Source organism: Anguilla anguilla, chromosome 3 (genome assembly GCF_013347855.1).
Source record: "Anguilla anguilla isolate fAngAng1 chromosome 3, fAngAng1.pri, whole genome shotgun sequence".
Classification (NCBI taxonomy): domain Eukaryota; kingdom Metazoa; phylum Chordata; class Actinopteri; order Anguilliformes; family Anguillidae; genus Anguilla; species Anguilla anguilla.
In genome coordinates this window covers 32358864-32378516 of record NC_049203.1, presented here as the reverse complement: position 1 = coordinate 32378516, position 19653 = coordinate 32358864, and the positions used below count along the sequence as shown (strand labels likewise).

General features: G+C 41.3%; 1 protein-coding gene and 1 long non-coding RNA gene across 4 annotated transcripts in view; one reads left to right on the top strand and one right to left on the bottom strand.

Moving 5' to 3' along the window:
- The window catches only part of dync1i2a (dynein, cytoplasmic 1, intermediate chain 2a), a 54061-nt gene extending 52889 nt beyond the window's left edge, over window positions 1-1172 (bottom strand). For 2 of the 3 annotated variants that reach the window (XM_035410240.1, XM_035410242.1), the window contains exon 1: window positions 1016-1172. The gene's annotated coding sequence lies outside the window, so the exon portion shown is untranslated. Of the gene's footprint in view, window positions 1-956 lie in introns of all 3 variants that reach the window. The other variant, XM_035410241.1, reaches the window with a different exon arrangement.
- Window positions 1173-12836: 11664 nt separating this feature from the next.
- LOC118222708 lies at window positions 12837-14259 on the top strand. The gene is made up of 3 exons (XR_004764310.1): window positions 12837-13567; window positions 13666-13769; window positions 14148-14259. It is a non-coding gene; the product is annotated as an uncharacterized LOC118222708 (long non-coding RNA).
- The last annotated feature ends 5394 nt before the right edge of the window (window positions 14260-19653 follow it).

The following is a 19653-nucleotide window of genomic DNA, read 5'->3' as shown; positions in this document are numbered from 1 at the left end:
TTAGCACTGACTTAATGTAGGGCCCTATGGAATCTGTGATATAGCTTTTTTTTAATTCTCAATTCCGCGATTCCGTCCGTGATTCTGTTATCACAGAAACTATAGGGCCCTACCTTAATCCTGCCACAGTCTGTCGCTGGCCCACGCCGGGCCCCCGTCAAAAAAGACACTTGGCCACCGGGCCTAACAACTTTTCTGGGGGAAACCCTGAACTTACACCATGGCAAGAGATAACTAACGTTAACTTCAATTCCAGTTAAAATTATGTACTAGTTAAAGTCAGTTAAATTACCGAAGAAGGACGAAACATTTTTTCACAATAGATCTACACACACCTTACTTAGCTTGCTATGTTGGTTAGCTTGCTACTACTATGACACAAACTAAGACGCGTTAGCCGGCTAGACAGCTAGTGGTAGCGTAGATTAGTAAATTTAAACGATGTGTTCCCCTTATTAATTATTTAGCCGATATAAAATCATTCAGCTAGCTAGCTACCCAATGTTTTCATCTCTACTGTTAGTTATTTAAAGCTAGTAGCCAGTCATTTGCATGCCAACGAGCAGCCATGATGTAGCCCCACCCGTAGTAAGACTGTCATTGTGTGTTGGAGATTAAATGCTATGCAGGGAGCTAATGTTAACTTAATTTACCTAAACGAATTCAATGTGCCTGCGACAACCACGATTAATGTAACGTCAACTAGCCTACCATTTCACAGAAACAAGGTAGCTAGCTAGCTAACCAACTTCACCGACACGCACCCATGAAACGAACCTAATGTATCCAACCTTAACTAGCTAGCCATCTTCTAATTGACACCCGCACGAGCTCATCATCAGCAAAAAAATAAACCACCGCCAGAGAGGCTAAGCTTAGCTAGCTGGTATTCTTGCTAACCGTTTTGGCATTACAGACTAAGATGACATCAAGACATGAAATACCGAGGTGCTCACAGTAGCTTTGAAAACCGGGACGTTACATTATTTTCTGGTCAGCATTATGGTCGACTAACCTTAGACAGCTCCTTGGCTTTATTTCCAAAGACGCGTGGCTTCAAAAAATGACTAACACCAGCTGTCTGTCTCTTTTTGCGCTCCAGAGCTAGCTACAAAGATGGAGATCTACGGATGCCTACGAAGGACAAGCACTGTAGTCAAAACAGAACCTGTCAGACTCTTCTTCTTCGTCGTTTTCTTCTTCTTCGTTGAAATTGTTCAGTTGGAATATTGATGCATTACCGTCATCTATTGGGCTGGAGTGTGACCCAAAGACTGCTGTGGCTACTTCCCCCCAAAAAATAAATTATTAATTATAATAACAACAATAGTATCAATAATAAACTGAAATAAAAATATAATAATAATGATTATATATAAATAAATAAACTATCCCCAATACAACACCATATCCTACTCAAAGAAAAAAAAAAGAATAAATATACCCAAACTCAACTAAACCAGTAATCAGTCATCTTAACAGAAAAGCAACTACACTATAACATAAATAACTCATCCTACACCAGTGGTCTCCAACCCTGGTCCTGGAGAGCTACAGGGTCTGCTGGTTTTTGTTTTCACCTTAACATCAACACCCAATTGAGACCCAAGACACCAGGTGAGTTGTGTTAACTGTGTAATCAACTGCTCTAATTGATTCATGGAGTGCAGAGTCACTATGAAAACCAGCAGACCCTGTAGCCAGGGGTTAAATTGGGGGTGGACGGCGTCCACCCACCTTTGGTAAATAAATAAATAATTTTGACCGGCAGTTTTACAAATACCTATGACAATCCAGTCCATTTTTCGTAGGCTCCAGTCCATGTGTTCCCTCTAGTCAGTTACTCGCTCAACCAATCAAAAATCTGAAGAAAAAAAAACTCAGTAGGAACAGTCGTTTATATAGACAGGCACAGAAAGAAAACTAATGTTGATTGTCTTGTTGATTGTTTGGAAGCGGGCGCGGTAGGTAATTTCATTAACATGTAATTTGTAATTTCATCTATGCAACATTTTAAAGAGAGATGAATAAACAGCCCCCATGAACGTTGGCTATTATTAACGGCAACTTTGATTGCTTGAGCAAAATCAGCAGGTTGCTGGTCAGCAGCTAAGTTAGGATTGAATATTTTCCACATAACCTACATAACGTTTTATTCAGTGGCGACTGGTGAGCTGAAAATCGGTGGGGCGCAAAACTTTCCTTTAAACTAATCATTGATATGGAACAATAAGACCAGGAAATGAGCTTCAAAAACGTCTGGTTTTGGCCGCTTGGTATAAATAGACAATAGTGACACGTCAGCAACTCCTTTTTAATTGATTCTGGAATACGTAACATTACACGTCGGTCACTGGACGGTCATCATGCAAGTGGTCCTGGGAAGTACACACAGGTGATTATATATCTAGAATATATAAAAAACACATACAAAAGTTAAAAGACTGTCAAATTAGTGTCATTACATTTTTTCGTAGTAAGCTCCACATTTGTTAAATGCTCTTTCAAATATACCTGTTACATAATAGGTAAAAACATATTATCAGGTGTACAAACACTTCTAATTGCTCATGGAGTTTCATAGATACAGTAAAAAAGAATAACATATGCTCAGAGTAAGACCATATAAGACAGCAAGGACATCAGGCAAGCGGTACAAAGTCTCAAAGAAATGGTCTTATATCAAACTCTTCGTTAAGGCCTTTTGGGGATAGCGTGTTTAATCTATAAATCCAATAACATTCCCTCTGCAAAAGCAATCTATTAATGTCTCCTCCCCTACGTGGCATTCTCACCTTTTCTATACCTATATATTGGAGAGATGAGACATTCTGAGATGCCCTTGTGGTTTAGCCTACATAGGCAAGACCACCAGAAGTCTAAAAACATGCACAAGTGAACATAGGAGCAACATTAGGACTAGAGATGTGAGGAGTCCAGTAGCTGTTCATTTTATGCAGGCAAATCACAATCTCATCTCTCCAATATATAGGTATAGAAAAAGTGAGAATGCCACGTAGGGGAGGAGACATTTATAGATCGCTTTTGCAGATGGAATGTTATTGGATTTATAGATAAAACACGCTATCCCCAAATATGTCTTTACCTATTATGTAACAGGTATATTTGAAAGAGAATTTAACGAATGTGGAGCTTACTACAAAAAAATGTAATGACACTTTAATTTGACAGTCTTTTAACTTGTGTGTGTATTTTATATATTCCAGATATATAATCAACTGTGCATATTTCCCAGGACCACTTGCATGATGACCGTCCAGTGACCGACGTGTAATGTTACATATTCCAGAATCAATTAAGGAGTTGCTGACGTGTCATTACATTACATTCATTTGGCAGACACTTTTATCCAAAGCGACGTACAAAAGTGCATTTTCATGATCGTAGACAACTGCTGAACACGGGTTCAGTAAGGTACAATTACTTATTTTGTACAGCTATTTCTAGCCGAGAACAATGAACACTATCCTGGTCTAACATCTGCACAGCCAACTAGGCAGAAGAATAAGCTACAGTATTAGGACAAATACAAATTACCAAGAAGGGATGGGGCAACATGTAACAAGTGACAGGAAAAAGGGTATTTTTTTTTATTTTATTTTTTATACAGCGTGGTGGTGGTCAGTCTAGGTATAGTCTGAAGAGATGAGTCTTCAGGCCATGGTGGAAGATGGATAGTGAGGGGGAGGTTCGGAGAGGGGCGGGGAGTTCGTTCCACCACTGGGGAGCTAGGGTGGAGAAGCTCTGTGATCCCTTTGGGCGGGTGGGAGGGGTTACAAGACGCCCTGCTGCCGCAGAGCGGAGTGGTCGAGCAGGCACATAGAATTGAGTCATGTCCTGCAAGTAGATGGGGGCTGTCCTGTTGGCGGCAGTGTAGGCAAGGGTCAGGGCTTTGAACCGGATCCTGGCAGCGACCGGTAGCCAGTGAAGTGATCGCAGCAGAGGAGTGACGTGGGAGAATTTGGGGAGGTTGTAGATGAGTCGGGCAGCGGCATTCTGAATCATCTGTAGTGGCTGTATGGCACAAGCTGGCAGGTTTGCAAGGAGAGAGTTGTAGTAATTAAGGTGAGAGGTCACCGTAGCCTGGACGAGCAGCTGGGTGGAGTGCGTCGTCAGGTATGGTCGAATCCTCCTGATGTTTTACAGGAGGAATCTGCAGGACCGTGATGTTGCCTTGATGTGCTCCTTGAGAGGCAGTCACTGTGGTGCCATCAACCGTGATTGAGAGTTCACGAAGCAAGGAGGTCTTGTACGGGAAGAAGAGCAGCTCAGTTTTGTTGAGGTTGAGCTTCAGATGGTGGCTGGCCATCCAGGTGGAGATGTCAGCCAGGCAGGAAGAGATCTTATCAGTGACCTGTGTGGCCGAGGGGGGGAAAGAAAAGAAGAGTTGTGTGTCATCTGCATAACAATGATAGGAAAAGCCATGTGAATTAATGACTGAACCAAGAGATCTGGTGTATAAGGAGAACAGCAGAGGACCCAGTACAGATCCCTGCGGCACTCCCGTAACAAGTGGATGAGAAGCAGAGGCAGACCCCTTCCAGGTGACCTGGTAGGTCCTATCTGCAAGATAGGAAGCGAACCAAGACAGGGCAGTCCCGGCAATTCCCATCCCAGCCAAGGTGGAGAGGAGTATTTTATGGTTGACTGTATCAAAAGCTGCAGACAGGTCAAGAAGGATCAGGACAGAGGAGAGGCGTGAGGCTCTTGCAGTGGCAAGTGCCTCCGTCACAGCTAGGAGTGCAGTCTCTGTTGAGTGCCCGGATCGGAAGCCAGACTGGTGAGGGTCTAGCAGGTTGTTCTGATGGAAAAAAGAGGTTAATTGTGTAAGAACTGCTCGTTCAAGGGTTTTGGACAGAAAGGGTAGAAGGGATACGGGGCGATAATTCGTTACATCGGAGGGGTCTAAGGTGGGTTTTTTGAGAAGTGGGGTAACACGAGCCATCTTAAAATCAGAGGGAACATGACCAGAGGAGAGAGAGGAATTAACAATGGAAGACAGATAGGGAAGGAGCTCGCTGGGAATGGATTGGAGAACTTTAGATGGGATGGGGTCAAGTGGACAGGTGGTTGCGCGATGAGAGGTGATGAGTTGTAATACATAGGAGGTCAGTGTGGCTGTGGGTTTGTCCCGGGGGGTTGGGGGGCTCACTGGATGGGCGAAGGAGTTCCGGATTGTAGTCACCTTTCCTTCAAAGGCGGCCAGAAAGTCATTTGCGGAGAGGGAAGAGGGAGGTGGGGGTGGAGGAGGTATGAAGAGGGAAGAGAAGGTGGAGAATAGTTTACGTGGATTAGAGACACATGCACTGATCTTGGATTGGGAAAAAAGAGGCTTTCGCAGACGTGAGGGCAGATGTGAAAGTCGCCAGCAGGGTATGGTATGCGGTCAGGTCATCAGAGGATCGGGATTTCCTCCACTTCCTCTCTGCAGCCCGCAGTGATGTTCTGCTGGAGCATAGTGACTCAGTCAGCCATGGGCAGGGGGGTGAGGAGCGTGCTGGTTTGGAGACAAGAGGACAAAGTGAGTCGAGGGTGGAGGTGGCAAGATCGACTGGCAGGTTAGAGAAAGACGCAGGAGTGGGAAGTGTAGACAGAGCAGTGGAGATGAGGGAGGATTGTGACAGAGTAGAGAGATTTCTCCTGAAAGTTACTGTGGGTGAGCTATTGGATGAATTGAGGGGGAGTAAATAGGAGAGGGAGAAAGAAAGAAAGAAGTGGTCCGAGACATGGAGGGGAGTCACTGTAAGTTGGGGAATGGAGCAGCTTGTATTCACCAGAAGCTGCTCCATTCCCCAACTTACAGTGACTCCCCTCCATTGTGTCACTATTGTCTATTTATACAGGTGTGCTCACGTGACCACCATTACCTGACGAAGACCGAAATGGTTGAAACATTGTCACTGCTCATGGATTTTATTTAAATAAAAATCACTTGGGAGCATAATAGCAGTGTGCTGATAGTATTTTCTTATTTTGCATAACTAGTAAATTTATCACATGAACCATATGTATGTCCGCTGGGGATGTAAAGGAGGTGGACTAATGAGATCACCCAATGTTGGTCACATTGTCTCTGTGTTTGCCAGTTGTCCATGTGTTGAAAGCAAGGTGAGGTCAGTGAAACGTCACAACTCGTAAACTTGGGTATCATGGAACTTGCCCGAGTTTACTATTGGTATTTACCACTTGGTTGGCTGTTCGAGTGCAACTTGGTGGTAAACTCGGAAATTTGTGACTTTACAAGGACTGACCGAATACACCATAAGAGTCCCTCCAGGATTTCGCAGTTTTTTTGTGATTGTCATGATCAAAAATGCTTAATTTTGCAGCGGCTTTTCTCAAAAAACTTCACAAATTGCATCGCAATTTATGTGATTTTTTTGCGGTAAAATTGCAGGAATTTGCAAAAATTGTAAGTCCAGGAAAAAAATTGCGATTTTTAAAAACATATAGCATTTTAATCACTATTGTAGTGGCTACAAGAATAGTTTTCGTGTTTCATGCTACACAGCACTGAGTGACAGCTAGCCAAATATGCGGTCTCCAGTAGGCGGGGCACGTTGGAATGCTGTGCACCAACGTGCCCTGCCTTCAATGAATAAGAGCGAATAGCAATTTTTCTTTACTTTTATTCACAGTATGAGAAATAGGCAACGTAAAACTGACAGAGGAGTGGCCAGGGAGGTACTTGAGCTAGCAACCAGAGATGTGGAGAAAGGGATGTCAGTTTGTGGAGCTGCTTCTCCTTCAGTCAAGTCTCCCTGCGACACTATGCCAATAAGAGGAGAGACATGCAGGAGGCAGGCAGCAGACAGCTCCCTAATGTTGGCTATTCACGCCATACTCAACTCTTAAGTAAGGATCAAGAGAGGGAGTTGAGGGACTACCTACTGACATTCCTCAGTCCCGGTTAAAAACTAAGGGCGACCGTGCCTTCTCCAATGCTGCCCCAAGGCTCTGGAATGGTCTACCATTTTCTATTAGGTCTTCTCCCCCATTGACTCTTTTAAATCCCATATTAAGACACACCTTTTCACATTGGCGTATGAGTTTTAATGCTTGATATGTGTTGTATCTTTGTGTATTGTATTTTATAGCTTTTATTGTATTTATTTATTTTATGCATATTTTTATTTTCCTTGTACAGCACTTTGGTCAACTTCTGTTGTTTTTAAATGTGCTTTATAAATAAACTGACTTGACTTGACTTGATTTACTGACAGCATCAGTCATGTATTATGGGCTAAGCCCAAAACAGGTAGCCTAATTCAGGAGTTAGTCATAGTTAATTTATTTATAAGTTAAATAAATACATTCATAAAAATCATCTCCAAATTAATCTAATAAATGAATAAATAGTTTAAATGAATATGACAATACAACTATACTGTATACAAACATTATAATAAATAACATCTAAAAGATGAATAAATAGTTTAAATGAATATGACAATACAACTATATACATACATTATAATAAATACAATTACAACAGGTAACACAATGGTGTTATAGTTACCGTGGTCCAGGAGCCAACTGACTGACGTCACACACAGGCGACACTGTTTGGAAGTTGGGAAGTGAGGTCCAAAAACACACCTGCGATTACCGCTTCTAGCCATTGATACCGCCAAAGAGAACGAAACGGAAATCTTCGAGATTGCCACTTTAATGGCGAAACCTTACTAGTCTTAAATTAGCGTTTTGACTAGTCATAAATGAATTACAGATATTTATACTGTGAATCTGGCCAGGCTATCAAATGTTAATGGCTTACCTTCTCCTCACGTTGCCACAACGTCCTCGCACCGTCAAAAATGACCGGTAGAAGACGTCACCAATCGCCACGACATGTAGAGGTCCTTCCACTGAACTGTTAATTGGATCTTTCACTTGTCATGTCGTGCAGAAAGTTGCTGGAACGAAAATGCGACCGTCCAGCGACTGTAACGCTTTGGTTTGCAGCTTGCAGGTTAGCTCGTTGTCGCTGACCATGAAAGACGCAGGGCAAACAGACTGTGGTGGTACTAGAAGATGCAGCTTTATTAAATGCAGCGAGGACCATATCATGCCTGGCCTCTATGGCACACTAACCTTTTCATATATGAACTAGATTAATAAAACAACAAAATGGACAAAGAGAGCTTTATCGCGTTACCGATAAAAGAAATATTTAAGCCGCAAGCAGCATTGGAAGGGGTCCAAGCATTGGCACTATCGCGCCCCCTGTGGAATAATTTTAAAATGGCTTTGTCCTCATGATCATATAACTTCACCCAACATATCTACTGAATATCATGATGATTGTATAAAATATTGATGACTTATGGCCAAAGTTGTGCTAAGACATGCTGTCTGATGACTTAGTTGCGTCACCATGGATGTGTCCTGGCCGCTTCCCGTAAAGGCCTTTACTATGTCGTAACACTTAGATGGCCCGGCGTGTATGTACAGCTGCAGTGTTTCTACGCTGCAACTAAAAAAGGCGTCACACTAGTGTTGTCACGATACCAAAAATTTGACTTTGATACTGATACCAGGTTCAGTATCACGATACTCAATACTGAAACAATACTTGAAACTTAAACCATGCTGATTCGATACTCGGTACCTAACGATACTGAAATTACCTTAGATCAGAAACGTAATGTCCACAAGGGTTGACCTCATTTTCGAATTCATGGTTTATTAACAACCTGGTTTATTAACAACCTTTAAGTTGAAGCCTCTTCAACATATTAATAAGCATAGGCCTGTAGTGTTACAACACTAAACAATAGAAAAATATATTAAATATACTTCAAAAATTAAACAGTTGTAAACTAAATAATCTTTAAAACAGGTCTTTCACCTTTAAATAGATTTAAAAACAGCATATTTTAATAACAATATAGCATCTATCTATAATGAAATATTTCCAAATTGGAACACCTATTGCTACTGAAGTGAACTGAGTCAAAGCTTGCACTGTATAGGGAAGTGAATGTACAAGCGCAGGTCACCTCACTTGGCAACCTTAGTTGGTACTGCCATCTAGCGAAGATTCTGACAAACTACACTTTTCATCCTCTAAATCAGTAATGCGGGAGACACATTTCCCTGGCTTTTACAATTGACGCAGAACTACCGAACGTCGGAAAATTCAAATACGAAACCGTTTTTTTTTTTTTTTTTTTTTTTTTTTAAGTACGAGAAAGTGCTGAAGTTTTGGTATACCGTGCAACACTACGTCAGTCACATATTCCAATCCATTGCTCAGTTTAACAGAGAATGCCCATTTCAGAGCGCCTCAGAGACAGATAGAATAATAACACATAAATACACATTTCAAATAATAAATACGACATTGAGAAAAAACGAAACAAAAAACGAAACAAAAGACGAGTTATCAAGTCGCGACCTACGCGCAGAGCAGCCGACCGTTTTATTTATTTATTGGCAGATGAGAAGCAACAGGAATCACAAACGGATTGTCCAAGACAATATATGACTACTCAGTCGCAAAAGGGACATCTCTACGCGTGAAATCAGTGGTAAGATTGTATAATTATTCAAAGTTTAGTCCCAGATATTGAATGTAGGATGACATGGCATAATTAAAAAAAAAAAAAAAACTTTGTCTCGTTTATTTCGTTATTCAGTGAGCAGCGTTTTCACTGCTGTACTGGCATATTTCAGGGCTAACGCCGGAGTTATCTTGTTGCTACGGAATATTACAGTAGCCTACATTACAGGCATTTGGCAGACGCTCTCATCCAGAGCGACGTACAACAAAATGTATTATCATAACGAGGAACAAGTGTGTCGAAAACCCTAGAGGGCAGTAGCCTACCGTTCTAAGTGCAGGGAACAACCGCATAATTCAACTTGGACCCTGTAGGTTAAAAAGATTAACGCTAACACAAACAAGAACAGCAACAACGCAGTCTATGAGAACATTCAAGCAATAGTGAAGACCAGTTAATACTAAGTCACCTACAGAACAACTACCTAGTTACAACTCCAAGTTTACAGTCAATTCATAGATTAAATTGAGAATACGATTTCTCAGCACAATGACGGATTTAAAGACTAAACGAACTCACCCGATATTGTCTTCAAATGGACCGTAGTATTTATTTAGACATTGGCAGACTACAGCGTAAAATGCGTCTTTTGTTTATATTCACTATTAGTAATTGCAGCGAGAAACTGCAGCTGTAGGTCGTTATTTTATGGTAGCAACGGAACGAAGCGGACTATATATGTATTGGACTACCGTCATTGTGTCATTATACCAGCGTGTTTTCGCGCGTTTGCACAGAAACTCAGAACCTATAAATAAAATGGTTTAGCTGTTTCTAGGCATAATGACGGATTTAAAGAGTAAACGAACTCACCTGTTATTGTCTACAAATGGATCCATGTCAAAGAAAAGTAATGATTCATCCTCTCAAAGCTTTACCGTAGCGTATTATTTATGTAGACATTGGCAGAGTACAGCAAAAATTGCGTCTTTTGTGAATATTCAATGTTAGAAATTGCAGCGAGAAACTGCAGCTGTAGGTCGTTGTTATGGTAGCAACGGAACGAAGCGGACTGTGTATGTATTACCGTCATTGTTTTATTATACCAGCGTATTTTCGCGCGTTTGCACAGAAACTCAAAAACTACCAATATAATGGTTTAGCTTTTTTCTCACCATAATGACAGATTTAAAGACTTAACGAACTCACCCGATACTGTCTTCAAATGGATCCATGCCAAAGAAAAGTAATTATTCCTCCTCTCAGAAAGGTTTTACTGAAAAACTTTGGGTAGCCTATCCTAGCATGCACGCTAGGTGGCACTGTCAGACCGTGCTTTCACTGCTAAAAACTAGACCGTACGGCGTCGGATCACTTGCGTCGCCATGGTTGTCCCTTGCCGTAAAGAAGTTAACTCGATGTCGTAACCGTTTAGATTTGGAGCTCCAGCTTTTCCGCACCCCACCTAATGAAAAAGTCCAAATGGTGTGCAAACCATACGGCGGACATAGGTGCTTCCAATAGGAAAGTTGTAGAGCACATTCAGATGCATCAGTCGATGAGGTTTTGTGTTGATCTGACTTACGGTGTGGGAGTTATGACCTTTTAAAGTATGATCCTTTGTTATAGCGCCACCATCTGGCCGACATGGGTGATTTTTATTGCCTGAGTAGTGGGGGGCCACAGGAACGCGCCTACCAAATTTGGTTGGTCTACAACTTATGGTTGCTGAGCCTCAGACATTTTAGCAGAGAAAACTGCCACGCCCCAACTAAAAAGTCAAAATGGCGGGCAAACAATATGGCGGACATAGGTGGTGATCGGACTTATGGTGTGGGAGTTATGGCCTTTTACGCGTTACCCTTTGTTATAGCGCCACCATTTGGCCTATATAGGTGACTTTTAGTGCCTGAGTAGTGGGGGGGCATAGGAACCCACCTGCCAAATTTGGTTGCTCCAGGACTTATGGTTGCTGAGCCTCAGACACTTTTAGCGGAGAAAAATAATAATAATAATAATAATAATAATAATAATAATAATAATAAGAATAATCCTAACAGATACAATAGGGTTCCACCAGCTTCGCTGCTTGGACCCCTAATAATCCGAACAGATACAATAGGGTTCCACCAGCTTCGCTGCTTGGACCACTAATAATCCTAACAAATACAATAGGGTTCCACCAGCTTCGCTGCTTGGACCCCTAATAATAATAATCCTAACAAATACAATAGGGTTCCACCAGCTTCGCTTCTTGGACCCCTAATAATCCTAACAGATACAATAGGGTTCCACCAGCTTCGCTGCTTGGACCCCTAATAATAATCCTAACAAATACAATAGGGTTCTACCAGCTTCGCTGCTTGGACCCCTAACAATAATAATCCTAACAGATACAATAGGGTTCCACCAGCTTCGCTGCTTGGACCTCTAATAATAATCCAAACAGATACAATAGGGTTCCACCAGCTTCGCTGCTTGGACCCCTAATAATCCTAACAAATACAATAGGGTTCCACCAGCTTCGCTGCTTGGACCCCTAATAATAATCCTAACAGATACAATAGGGTTCCACCAGCTTCGCTGCTTGGACCCCTAATAATCCTAACAGATACAATAGGGTTCCACCAGCTTCGCTGCTTGGACCCCTAATAATCCAAACAGATACAATAGGGTTCCACCAGCTTCACTGCTTGGACCCCTAATAATAATCCTAACAGATACAATAGGGTTCCACCAGCTTCGCTGCTTGGACCCCTACTAATCCTAACAGATACAATAGGGTTCCACCAGCTTCGCTGCTTGGACCCCTAATAAGAGCACGGAATAGTTCGATCTGACAACGACCAACTTCTGAAATTCTCTACTCTGGCCGAGAGAGTCTGCGCATGCGTCCTAGCCTGGCTCCCTTATATGTTCTTAATGTAACAGTACACCCGTTACACGACGTAGTCACGACATATTTTGGCCAGTTGAAAATCTTACATTTATAAAAGTTCGCTGTCGCTCGCATAATCTAGTTTTAAATTACAATTGATCTATGGTTAAAAATAGTCTCAGTATGTTTTCTGTCATGGATAGCAACCCACCTACTCTATTCGTTTCAAAAGATTTGTTTAAAGAAAGTCGTAGCATTCTATGATTAGATGAGAGCCAACACAGCACTGCAAATATTTACACCAAACTGCTTAGCTAGTGTTGATGTGATGTAAAGCAAGTGTCCTTTATTATCAGTTTTAGCTGTTGATAATGATTTATTTAGCAAAATAGCATATTCTTCCCCAAGGTTGCGTGCGCACACCAATAGTGACGTTGTTGTGAAAGCCAGGTCAGTGGTTCCAGTCAGCGTAGCACAGACACAGAAGTGCTTCCGGTTAAGGATGCTGAAGAAGTCAAACTTTTTAAGAACTAAAACTCTATGAAGATCTACCAAGAAAGCGACTAGACTGTCACGGTTTAAGGTTTAACGGATAGAGTGATAACTTAGAGAATGGTCATAAATACATTACGGTTGACAAGAAACGACATTTCTAGCTAAAATATTTCTATTGGCTAATTACTATCTGATTCTCAGCAGTCAAGTTTGCTCGAGTGTCTACATTGCTGTACTGGGTGACGATGTAAAATATTTCGGCTGTTAATGTAACAGCCCATAAATGTATCTGGCTAGCTAGCGAAATGTTACAATAACTTGTATGGTTGCAGTCCACTTCGTTGTGTCAGCCATCTATTTGGAAATATAACGTTAGCTAACGATATATTTTTGGCTTGCTACACGTCGATATCATCTCCTTGCTGAGTATAACCGTGCTATACTTGCAAGCGTCGGCTTTTAGTTCGCAATGGAGTGTAGTTCATCAATGAGCTTTGTACAGCCACCGCAAAAATCAGTTGACCTTGTGCGCCCTCATGCTAAGTCACGACCAACAAGAAAAAATGTCAGTATGTCAATAATCTCTAGACGATATGGTATTTTCTACAAAGATGCTGGAACATTGCTCAGAAAAAATATGAAAATTCTTCGACAAATTGTTCTTCAGGTATTTGTACAATAGCTAGACTCGTACTCGTTTTCTTCCTTCCATGGGTAAAATTTGTTGATGCCAATTGAAATGGAGTGCACTGTCTTTCCTTATAGGACACCACGAATTTCACAAAGGTCTGGGCAATGCATTCAAAGTCCCCAATCGCATATGAAAGTGGAAGAATTTACTTTGAAAACTACCGGTGTTGCTACAGTAGGTAATGTGATTTGACCACATATCTTTGCCAATATACTGTACAGAGCACTGCTCTTAGAGTATGAATTCTGCCTGTTTGAGAGAAGGTTTGAATCTTAAGCAATCTGCCCGGCGGTGAGTACATGTTTGAAGTGCAGTAGCCAACAGGGCTGTAGCAGTTGTCAAAGGTCTGTGCTGATACACCTTGACGGACAGCAGGTTGTTGTTAGCATTAGGGCAATTTTATTTTCTGTCTTTTGAGGTTTTTGGCCAACGAAAACATTTCACTTAAAACATCGTTTTTTTTGTGATGAATTGTATTATTAATCTTGCACATTATCTGCATATAAATACACATGATTTTGTCTTCCACACCTCATGTTTTTTTTTGTACTTATAGTTGTCCTTCTAAGCCACAATTCCTTTATGAATTACCAAAACGCACCAAGGCGGAAAAGTTAGAAGATGCATTATTGTGTCAATGTCCGCTTGTAAGTAAATTCTGACATCTTTTCACTTTCCTTACAGTGTCTTGCTAAATATTGACTCCCTTCAACAACTTGCATATATGTGACGGGTGCTGGAGAAAAGGTCCGCAAGTCGCAAATCTTGAAATCGCGCTAGGAGGCAAAAAAGGTTTTTTAAATTTAAATTTTTAACAAGTGTGTCGAAAACCCTAGAGGGCAGCAGCCTACCGTTCTAAGTGCAGGGAACAACCGTATGGTTCAACTTGGACCCTGTAGGTTAAACTGATTAACACTAACACAAACAAGAACAGCAACAACGCAGTCTATGCAAAAATACAAGCAATAGTTAAGACGAGTTAAGTCACCTACGAAACAACTACCTAGTTACAACCCTAAGCTTACAGTCAATTTAGAGATTCAATTAAGAATACGATTTCTCTCAGCATAATGACGGATTTAAAGACTAAAGAAACTCACCCGATATTGTCTTCAAATGGACCGTATTATTTATTTAGACATTGGCAGACTACAGCATAAATTGCGTCTTTTGTTTATATTCAATATTAGTAATTGCAGCGAGAAACTGCAGCTGTAGGTCGTTATGTTATGGCAGCAACGGAACGAAGCGGACGATATATGTATTAGGCTTCCGTCATTGTTTCATTATACCAGCGTGTTTTCGCGCGTTTGCACAGAAACTCAGAACCTATAAATAAAATGGTTTAGCTATTTCTCAGCATAATGACAGATTCGAAGACTAAACAAACTCACCCGATACTGTCTTCAAATGGATGCAGGCTCAAGAACTATCTTCCATTGCTTCCGCGACGCTCAGACCCTCCCCTCACTGCTAAAAACTAGACCTACGGTGTCGGATTACTTGCGTCGCCATGGATGTCGCTTGCCGTAAAGAAGTTTACTCGATGTCGTAACCGTTTAGATTTGGAGCTCCAGCTCTTCCGCACCCCACCTAATAAAAAAGTCCAAATTTGGTTAGTCTACAACTTATGGTTGCTGACCCTCAGACATTTTAGCGGAGAAAGCATCCACGCCCTAAGGAAAAAGTTAAAATGACAGGCAAACAATATGGCAGACATAGGTGGTCCCAAAAGCGAAGTTGTAGAGCACATTCAGATGCATCGGTCGATGACGTTTTGTGTTGATCTAAAGTATGGTGTGGGAGTTATGGCCTTTTACGCAAAACCCTTTGTTATAGCGCCACCATCTGGCCGACATAGGTGATTTTTAGTGCCTGAGTAGTGGGGGGCCATAGGAACCCACCTGCCAAATTTGGTTGCTCTAGGACTTATGGTTGCTGAGCCTCAGACACTTTTAGCTGAGAAAAATAAGAATAATAATAATAATAATAATAATAATAATAATAATAATAATTAAAGCCGCAAGCGGCGTTGGAAGGGGTCCAAGCATTGGCAGCATCGCGCCCCCTATGGAGCGATTTTAAAATGGCTTTGTCCTCATGATCATATGCCTTCACCCAACATATCTACTGAATATCATGATGATCGTATGAAATATTGATGACTTATGGCCAATTTTCTGCTAAGAGACGCTGTCGGATGACTTAGTTACGTCGCCATGGATGTGTCATGGCCGCTTCCCATCAAGGCCTTTAAATGGTAAATGGACTGCATTTATATAGCGCTTTTATCCAAAGCGCTTCACAATTGATGCCTCTCATTCGCCAGAGCTGTTAGGGGTTAGGTGTCTTGCTCAAGGACACTTCGACATGCCCAGGGCGGGGTTTGAACCGGCAACCCTCCGACTGCCAGACAATCGGTCTTACCTCCTGAGCTATGTCGCCCCACTATGTCGTAACACTTAGATGGCATGTCATAACACTTACATTGTCCGGTGTGCATGCACAGCTGCAGTGTCTCTGCGCCGCAACTAAAAAAGGCGTCACACTAGTGTTGTCACGATACCGAAATTTTGACTTTGATACTGATACCAGGTTTAGTATTACGATACTCAATACTGAAATGATACTTGAAACTTAAACGGTGCTAATTCGATACTCGGTAGCTAACGATACTAAAATTACCTTAATAGATCAGAAACGTAATGTCCACAAGGGTTGACCGCATTTTCTAATTCATGGTTTATTAACAACCTGGTTCATTAACAACCTGTAAGTTGAAGTCTCGTCAACATATTAATATGCATAGGCCTATAGTGTTACAACACTGAACAATAGAAAAATATGTTAAATATATTTCAAAAATTTAACAGTTGTAAAGTAAATAATCTTTAAAACAGGTCTTTCACCTTTAAATAGATTTAAAAACAGCATATTTTAATAACAATATAGCATCTATCTATAATGAAATATTTCCAAATTGGAACACCTATTGCTACTGAAGTGAACTGAGTCAAAGCTTGCACTGTATAGGGAAGTGAATGTACAAGCGCAGGTCACCTCACTTGGCAACCTTAGTTGGTACTGCCATCTAGCGAAGATTCTGACAAACTACACTTTTCATCCTCTAAATCAGTAATGCGGGAGACACATTTCCCTGGCTTTTACAATTGACGCAGAACTACCGAACGTCGGAAAATTCAAATACGAAACCGTTTTTTTTTTTTTTTTTTTTTTTTTTTTTTAAGTACGAGAAAGTGCTGAAGTTTTGGTATACCGTGCAACACTACGTCAGTCACATATTCCAATCCATTGCTCAGTTTAACAGAGAATGCCCATTTCAGAGCGCCTCAGAGACAGATAGAATAATAACACATAAATACACATTTCAAATAATAAATACGACATTGAGAAAAAACGAAACAAAAAACGAAACAAAAGACGAGTTATCAAGTCGCGACCTACGCGCAGAGCAGCCGACCGTTTTATTTATTTATTGGCAGATGAGAAGCAACAGGAATCACAAACGGATTGTCCAAGACAATATATGACTACTCAGTCGCAAAAGGGACATCTCTACGCGTGAAACCAGTGGTAAGATTGTATAATTATTCAAAGTTTAGTCCCAGATATTGAATGTAGGATGACATGGCATAATTAAAAAATAAAAAAAAACTTTGTCTCGTTTATTTCGTTATTCAGTGAGCAGCGTTTTCACTGCTGTACTGGCATATTTCAGGGCTAACGCCGGATTTATCTTGTTGCTACGGAATATTACAGTAGCCTACATTACAGGCATTTGGCAGACGCTCTCATCCAGAGCGACGTACAACAAAATGTATTATCATAACGAGGAACAAGTGTGTCGAAAACCCTAGAGGGCAGTAGCCTACCGTTCTAAGTGCAGGGAACAACCGCATAATTCAACTTGGACCCTGTAGGTTAAAAAGATTAACGCTAACACAAACAAGAACAGCAACAACGCAGTCTATGAGAACATTCAAGCAATAGTGAAGACGAGTTAAGACTAAGTCACCTACAGAACAACTACCTAGTTACAACTCCAAGTTTACAGTCAATTCATAGATTAAATTGAGAATACGATTTCTCAGCACAATGACGGATTTAAAGACTAAACGAACTCACCCGATATTGTCTTCAAATGGACCGTAGTATTTATTTAGACATTGGCAGACTACAGCGTAAAATGCGTCTTTTGTTTATATTCACTATTAGTAATTGCAGCGAGAAACTGCAGCTGTAGGTCGTTATTTTATGGTAGCAACGGAACGAAGCGGACTATATATGTATTGGACTACCGTCATTGTGTCATTATACCAGCGTGTTTTCGCGCGTTTGCACAGAAACTCAGAACCTATAAATAAAATGGTTTAGCTGTTTCTAGGCATAATGACGGATTTAAAGAGTAAACGAACTCACCTGTTATTGTCTACAAATGGATCCATGTCAAAGAAAAGTAATGATTCATCCTCTCAAAGCTTTACCGTAGCGTATTATTTATGTAGACATTGGCAGAGTACAGCAAAAATTGCGTCTTTTGTGAATATTCAATGTTAGAAATTGCAGCGAGAAACTGCAGCTGTAGGTCGTTATGTTATGGTAGCAACGGAACGAAGCGGACTGTGTATGTATTACCGTCATTGTTTTATTATACCAGCGTATTTTCGCGCGTTTGCACAGAAACTCAAAAACTACCAATATAATGGTTTAGCTTTTTTCTCACCATAATGACAGATTTAAAGACTTAACGAACTCACCCGATACTGTCTTCAAATGGATCCATGCCAAAGAAAAGTAATTATTCCTCCTCTCAGAAAGGTTTTACTGAAAAACTTTGGGTAGCCTATCCTAGCATGCACGCTAGGTGGCACTGTCAGACCGTGCTTTCACTGCTAAAAACTAGACCGTACGGCGTCGGATCACTTGCGTCGCCATGGTTGTCCCTTGCCGTAAAGAAGTTAACTCGATGTCGTAACCGTTTAGATTTGGAGCTCCAGCTTTTCCGCACCCCACCTAATGAAAAAGTCGGACATAGGTGCTTCCAATAGGAAAGTTGTAGAGCACATTCAGATGCATCAGTCGATGAGGTTTTGTGTTGATCTGACTTACGGTGTGGGAGTTATGACCTTTTAAAGTATGATCCTTTGTTATAGCGCCACCATCTGGCCGACATGGGTGATTTTTATTGCCTGAGTAGTGGGGGGCCACAGGAACGCACCTACCAAATTTGGTTGGTCTACAACTTATGGTTGCTGAGCCTCAGACATTTTAGCAGAGAAAACTGCCACGCCCCAACTAAAAAGTCAAAATGGCGGGCAAACAATATGGCGGACATAGGTGGTGATCGGACTTATGGTGTGGGAGTTATGGCCTTTTACGCGTTACCCTTTGTTATAGCGCCACCATTTGGCCTATATAGGTGACTTTTAGTGCCTGAGTAGTGGGGGGGCATAGGAACCCACCTGCCAAATTTGGTTGCTCCAGGACTTATGGTTGCTGAGCCTCAGACACTTTTAGCGGAGAAAAATAATAATAATAATAATAATAATAATAATAATAATAAGAATAATCCTAACAGATACAATAGGGTTCCACCAGCTTCGCTGCTTGGACCCCTAATAATCCGAACAGATACAATAGGGTTCCACCAGCTTCGCTGCTTGGACCACTAATAATCCTAACAAATACAATAGGGTTCCACCAGCTTCGCTGCTTGGACCCCTAATAATAATAATCCTAACAAATACAATAGGGTTCCACCAGCTTCGCTTCTTGGACCCCTAATAATCCTAACAGATACAATAGGGTTCCACCAGCTTCGCTGCTTGGACCCCTAATAATAATCCTAACAAATACAATAGGGTTCTACCAGCTTCGCTGCTTGGACCCCTAACAATAATAATCCTAACAGATACAATAGGGTTCCACCAGCTTCGCTGCTTGGACCTCTAATAATAATCCAAACAGATACAATAGGGTTCCACCAGCTTCGCTGCTTGGACCCCTAATAATCCTAACAAATACAATAGGGTTCCACCAGC